We start from the raw sequence: 7465 nt of genomic DNA, 5'->3' as shown, positions 1-7465 counted from the left end.
GACGCCGCCGCCGCCGTGGAGACCTTCACCACGGAGACCGATCAGACTCTTCTGTCTCCGCTGTTGGACGGCGACAGAGCGAACAGCCTCTCCTACATCCCCACCGGCCTGGTCCGCAGCTCCGTCAGCAGCACCGAGACCGAGACCGCCGAGGACCAGAGGGACCGAGAGACCACATCCACATCCACATCCACATCCACCAAGTCTCAGCTGGTTTCACCCTCAGACCCTCACGGCCGCTGCATGGTCTCTAGCGACTCTCTGGACTCTCTGAGGTCGGACCAGAGGAGCACCGACCCAGAAGACTCAGGACAAACCCCGTCGAGGTCCCAGTCCCAGAGCCTGCAGGACAATAATAATCCGTCTGAGGAGGATGAGGAGTTCAGACCTTCATCCGAGATGATCAAGATCTCCAGATTGCAGAGTGAAGACCGAGACCGAGGGCGAGGGCGAGACCGATCCAGAGGAGCTCCTCAGACCTGCAGAGCCGCCGTCGGCCCGTCGACCGGAGCGTCCGACCACCCAGAGACCGGAGCGTCAGACTTCTGCGCTGTCACCGAGGAATCCACCACCAGACCGAGTCTGAAGGACACGCTGAAGGTCTGTAGAAGAACAATAACATATAGAACGTATATATCGTCCTATTTGGGGCTTTACACTTTTCCTTCTCCATTTAAGTAAAATAAACTCAAAAACTCAAAACACGACACTGGAAAACATTAGGGCTGACCCAAAAAAATCAAAGCTTCGAAGCTTCGTTCGTTGCCATGGAAAATCGATCATGAAGTCTGTGATCGATTGTTTTTTTTTTTCTTCCTTTTTGACACCGGTTCTCATCGGCACTTGTTACATTACAATGAGTAGGCTACTTGGCATCCTGGAAACCTGCCTGATTTTTGCCATTACTTTCATTATTTCCGCTACGGTCGTGCACCCCGCCGGCCGTCGAAGCTTCAATTAAAACCGATTTTATGTCCCCAAAGCTTCGATTACCAAAATATGATAATCGGGTCAGCCCTAGAAAAGATGGATCTTCAAGTAGAGTTGTCTTTAATTCACTTCAGAACAAAGCAAAAGAAAACCAACCCGAGTCGCATACATAGACAAAAGATAAGAGAAATAAAGTTCAGAACTTCGTGCACTGCAAAGAGAGCGACAGAGCGATTGATTTCATATCATCCGTGTGTGGTTTATATGCTCCTGAGCCTGTACTTCCCCAGTACTTTCCCATCCCGTGGCCTTATCTCTGCTGACTGCTCTGCAGCCTTGAGTTCAGCCCTGTATCCTTCTCTATCAAGCCCTTCTGCCGTTGTCTTCCAAGAGGCCGTAGACTTCTATACGATTCCCTGAGCCCTTTCTCAGCCCTTTCTCAGCCCTTTCTCAGCCCTTTCTCAGCCCTTTTCTCAGCCCTTTCTAAGCCCTTACTCAGCCCTTTCTCAACCCTTTCTCAGCCCTTTCTCAGTCCTTTCTCAACCCTTTCTCAGCCCTTTCTCAGCCCTTTTCTCAGCCCTTTCTAAGCCCTTACTCAGCCCTTTCTCAGCCCTTTTCTCAGCCCTTTCTCAACCCTTTCTAAGCCCTTACTCAGCCCTTTCTCAGCCCTTTCTCAACCCTTTCTCAACCCTTTCTCAGCCCTTTCTCAACCCTTGCCTAGTGGACATTCAATGGATTTGCACGAGCATAACAACTTTCAGGAAAACACCAGGTGTTACAAGGGGTCATACATAGTTCCCTCTTGTCTCCTGACTCTCCACTTTGCCTTGTACTCCCTCATCCATTAAGTGGTGCTAAAGAGCATGTTGCAGTGTTTGTAGGCAGATGATGGCAGTCAGCAATGATAAAGCCACGGTGGAGTGAAACAACATAAGAACATGAAAAATAATGATATTCTAACTATTCAAACCAACACAGAATAACATCAAATGTAATCTGGTTGTTGTTGACTTGATCTTTAAAGGTGCAGAACTTTCTTTTCATTGGTCTTGTTGTTTTCAACCTCACCAGGTGTTTGGACATGAGGCCGTGGTGCTGAGAGCTGCAGCGCCGCGCGTCGCCCAGCTGAAGGCCGAGGCAGCAGGAGGACCGAGGACCGCCGAGGACTCAGAGGACCAGACGGACGACGGAGACAAAACCAAGAGCAAAGTCCTTCACCTGGCTCGTCAGTACAGCCAGAAGATCAAGAGGGAGGCTGCAGGTAGGACTCATGTACCGCTGTTTCACCAACTGTTCCCAGTTTGTCTCTTCTCAGGGAATAAATATATAGATAATAAAGAGAACACAAATACTGACACTGATTTAAATATACAAATGAGCAGCATTTAAAGGGACAACCAGGAGTTTCTCCGCCGGCAGAACAAAAAATTCCACGACAATAAAAAAGTCTCATATTAATGAGGATGAATCTCCGTTACCACTTGTTAATGGTCCATTTTAGATAAATCTATGGTTTTGTCTCTATGGTTATTTTGTTATTATTAGTGGTGGTGGAAATGCTGGGCGAGCCGACCAGCGTTTCTTTACTTTCGGTTTCGTGGCGAGTCATGAGAATAACGCCGCCGTATGAATCTCCGTTTATGGTGGGAACTACGACGGTATGTGATCGTCTTCCAACCTCTGACTTTAATTCTTGATGAATGAAAACATGAGTCTGTCTTGCACCGGTCAAAGAATTTCACGGTGCGGAGGCTCATAAATGTAGTGTGAAGACACCTCGCTTTCCAAAACTCCTCGTTGTCCCTTTAAGGTTAAATCAAGATGTTGGACTTTAGAAGGTACTTTAAAGCAGAGGTCTTCAACAGGGGGTCCGCGACCCCTAGGGGGTCCGCGGAGGTACTGCAGGGGGGTCGCGAAAGTTTTGGTTGAGGGAAAAGAAATATGACAAAAGATATGGAAGTTATGAAAAAAAGATCCATAGGGGCGTTCCCTGCTGCTGAACATCGGATTTTTACATACAAGTCCTTTGTTTTCCTATAATATAGGTGTCAGGGAGCCTTTGTATTGTATCTGATACAAACACTGCGCACCGTCTCTCTCTCACTCTCTCTCGCTCACTCCCCCCCACCCCCCTCTAAAATCAGCCCGATGGCGGGCGCGCGCGCACACACACACACACACCGCTGTCACTGGTGCTGTGACACTCGGCCCCTGAACCGTCAGCTACACAACGATGGGACTTTAGTTTTCATTCTCCATACACACTCGTTAATTAACAGCACACACTCATACGACGGTGACATTAACGTGCGCCGCCACGTCTGCTCATAGCGCAGCGACAATGAAGCAGCGTCAGGCCGTGACACCGTCACTGAAACGCTCCGTGGAACCGAGACATGACACGGCGGGCCCGGTGTAAATGTTCTCAGAATCAGCTCCGGTGACCGCGCCGCTGACGAGTGGGGGTGAGTTGCGAGTCTTGGTAGAGCACGGCCGCTGCAGCGACCCTCCGACAGTCCCATTGCTGCGTGTCAATCCCCCCTCTCACTTTCTCTCCGTGCCCCCGTCTCTCTCCAGCTGCCCTTTCAAAATAAAAGCATAAAAAGCCAGAGAAAAAAACAGTAGGGGAAACACTGCTTTGTTTTCGCTGTCTTTTTATGGTTTAGTAATTCTTTCATTGGTGCAGTAGCAGCATTCAGTTACCACGAGCGTAGTTGTGACCTGTTGTGATCATGGCATGGCATATATTTTTTATATAAGTCCCTTTGACTAAACTCCTAAAAAAAAGCGTGATTTATAGTCCAGAATATGGCACTTTGGGCATATGGCACCAGGGCCGTTGCTAGGAATTCTGGGCCCCCTGAAAGAATACTAAAGTGGGCCCCTGCCCCCTGACTTTTCCACTTTTTTTCATAGACTACGTATGTATTATCATTTCCTGGCAATACAGGACTCGTTAAATATAAAACACAATTTTATACAATATAAGTAGGGGGTCCCCGCTCCATCTCTCCATCAGTTTGGGGGTCCTTGGCCTGGAAAACGTTGAAGACCCCTGCTTTAAAGCAACTACAAATAACTTTCACTTTGTGTTGATTTGGCGCCCCCCTGTGGACAAGAGTGGTAGTGTCGTCCAATATCAGACAGGACAAAAATATAGAGATGAAACTGAGCTCGGTTTCAACTGGCTAGCATAGCAACAACTCAGTGCTAGTTGATATCCTGGTCAGGTGAAGCCGTCTGAGTGAGTGAATGGTTTGGTCCGGTGGACCGACCCATCGCTGCCTCCTGCAGCTTTAAGAGTTAAACTGTTTAGAAACAGCTGATGTTCCCACCGACGGCCTCATCTGCTGCTGGAGGTCACTCAGAGCTAAAAGTTAAAGGTTCTTTGTAGTTGCTTTAATGAAATGATAAAGTTTCTATCAGGGTTAGTCAATGGAAGAGGAACAAAGACTTGACGTCCCTCTCTGATAACCCTGTCACCCAGGGCGGCAGATCCGATGTCAGGATTGGGGGGGACACAGTGAAAAAAAGTGATTTTTTTTCTTACCCGTATGCAACTCATACTATGCCGCCATAAATCACAACTTTGTAGAGGCTCGCCCTATCATTCAAAAAGTCCTGCACAGGGAATCATTTATTGTGCTTCCCTGTCTTGTTTATTTGTCCTAAACAACCCACAGTGCGAATCACTGCTTACTTAACTGTTATATTAGTAAATCATAATTTTAAGGGTCTCGGGTATGTAATGTTCTTATCTTTCGCCTCCCTCCGACCCTCCCAGATCCCCAATTCTTCTCACCATCTTCCTTTTCTCCCAGTGTATGGAACTACTACTACTATACATGATTCATTGATATGGATGAATATCAAAATATGAAGCCCTAACCAAGTTGTGTAAACCAACTGATCATGTTTTTACAATGCCAGTTGCTGGTAATGCTGGTAAACGGTTCTAAAATGTGAAGAATGTGAAGTCCAAAAATACATTTGTTCAGTTTTGAATAATTTAGGGTATTTTTTATTAGGGGGGACATTCATGTTCTGCACCCATGCTGTCGGTCTTTTCTTTGTGATAATGAACTGGAATTAAACTTGACATTTATGATTGTTTGTGTTTCTCGCAGGAAACCCCGTCCTGCCCCTGGTGTCTCAGAAGAAGTCGTCCTCTCTGCCTCTGAGCTCCGCCCCCTGCAGCTCTGGCTCCGCCCCCCTGCCCCCCCCGGCTCGGCCTCGGTCCCGCAGCCCCCTCAGTCCCACCGAGAGCTTCCAATGGCCCGACGTGCAGGAACTCCGCTCCAAGTACTCGGACCACGGCGTCCGGCTGCAGAAGAGTCCTGTGGGCCGCAGCCGCTCCACGCCGGAGCAGATGTTCCACTGGGGTCTGAGACGACATTCCTCCTCCGGCCTCCTCCTCCCGCCCGGAGCAGCAGCAGCAGGTTCCCATGGCGACGCAGCAGCAGCAGAGCAGCATGGTGAAGAACCTGAGGGAGAAGTTCCAGAGCCTCAACTGATCAACTGAACTGGAGAAACTGTTTTAATTCAACTGTAAAGAGTCGTATCGAAGCTCCGAACGAATGAACCCAAAGATTTGGAGCACTGCAAAAACTCTACATCTTTACAAGAATATTTGTCTCATTTCTAGTCAAAACTAATCTCTTTTCACTTAAAATAAGACTCATCACCTAAAAATTAACTTGTTTTTAGATCATTTTCACTTGTTTCAAACTAATTTTCACTTGAAATAAGTAGAAAAATCTGCCAGTGAAAGCAAGTTTTTTGTGTTTGTAATAAGAAAGAAAAACTTGCTCCACTATCAGATTTTTCTACTTATTTCAAGTGAAAATCTGCTTGAAAGAAGTAAAAAGTGTCTAAAAACAAGCTACTTTTAATGTGATGAGTCTTATTTTAAGTAGAATGAGATTAGTTTTGACTAGAAATAAGACAAATATTCTTGGTAGATGTAGAGTTTTTGCAGTGAACCAGGTCCACGCTGGTCCAGACGCTGGTCCAGGGTCGTTAAAGGGTTAATTGTACTTATAAATAAACATACAGTATATATGAGTATTGTGGTTTTAGGAGACAAGGCAGGTCTGTGCTGATTGGCTCGTTGTGTATAATATATATAATATCTGGTCTGTTTTTCTACTGGATGGTGTGTACAGTTAAAGGGACATGCCCCCCCCCAGCTCCCACTTTCACTCCTGCTGCTGCACAAACAACCACTAAACTGCCCCATGCTTTTATTTTGAAGGTGAAGGGAAAGTCCAGGGTTTGACTCACCTGTCCACACTGGGAAAGAATGGTGGACTGCTCCTTTAACCTTCACGCGTCACATGAGAAACCTGTGTGTTGGAGCCGCCTGATGAAATCTAGACTGAGATTAGCAGCTGACTCAGCTGGATGTGGAGGAGCCCACCTGCAGACCTTCAGCATTAAAGGATAATTACCGTTTTTTTTTTACAATCTGGACCTTATTTCTATCATAAACTCCGATCATTTCCCCCCCCAGATAACTTTGGTGTCATTCCAAGTGGTTGTGATGAAATGAGCTCCAGCCGAGAGGCGCGTATATCCGTATAATGGAGTCTACAGGGCAGCAGAATGCAGCCTCTAAATAACACATTATCTGCAGAGAAACTCCTTCATTTCACCAATATTTAGTTCTGATAGGCTAGTGCTATTCCCCTCTGAGTCCGGGGTTAGCTGTTATCAACATCCGGGGTCTGTAGGTTGACCAACAATCGATTCATAATCTTCAAAAATCGATTTTTTATTTGGTTTCCTCCGTCTCAATACGCGCCCTCACAGCGCCGTACACAGCGCTGCAGCACGCCATGGCGCTAAAAGACGCTCGCTAACTGCCTACAAACGTTAACTGATCTGATTTAAATGCTCTATTGAATGTCTGTGACGAGGCTTGTGTACATCAGCAACCCACACACGCGCTCCAGCTGAGCAGCCACATCCACTGCGCTCTGGATCAGCTGATCGGTGCTCAGGTGACGTTAGATCTAGGGATGTCCCGATCCGATATTGATATCGGATTTATGTCCGATATCAGCCAAAAAAACGAATATCGGATTATATCGGACTGCATCTAAAATCTCCGATATAAACGCTCCGATAAAAGCAGTCCATTATTCCGCTCCAGCACTTCTGTCCCATATGAACAGGTGACTGGTTCACACTCCAACACAGTAGGTGGCGCCGTGGCGGTAATGCACCTTAATGTTGGTGCGCCGCCTGCTAGAGAAGAAGAGCGGCCGGCTGCAGCATGCAGAGATCACATGATCACAACAACAAGCGTGTGTGCGACACACACACACGCGCACACACACACACACACACACACACACACACACAGACACAGGTGCATGGACAGGTCGCGCTTGTCCGCTAATAAACGGTAAATGCGCTATATTGCTCTAAAGGTCGGTGGTCAGATTCTTCTGGAGGAAGACCAGCTGGTCCACATGTTGTGCCGTGTTACGGTGCGTTCACACTGGGCGCGAGTAACAGTGCTAAAGCCAGC

Source organism: Trachurus japonicus, chromosome 24 (genome assembly GCF_045865225.1).
Source record: "Trachurus japonicus isolate A0001 chromosome 24, Traja_1.0".
NCBI classification, from domain to species: domain Eukaryota; kingdom Metazoa; phylum Chordata; class Actinopteri; order Carangiformes; family Carangidae; genus Trachurus; species Trachurus japonicus.
The sequence above is the reverse complement of the archived record's forward strand: the minus strand, read 5'-3'. Positions refer to the sequence as shown.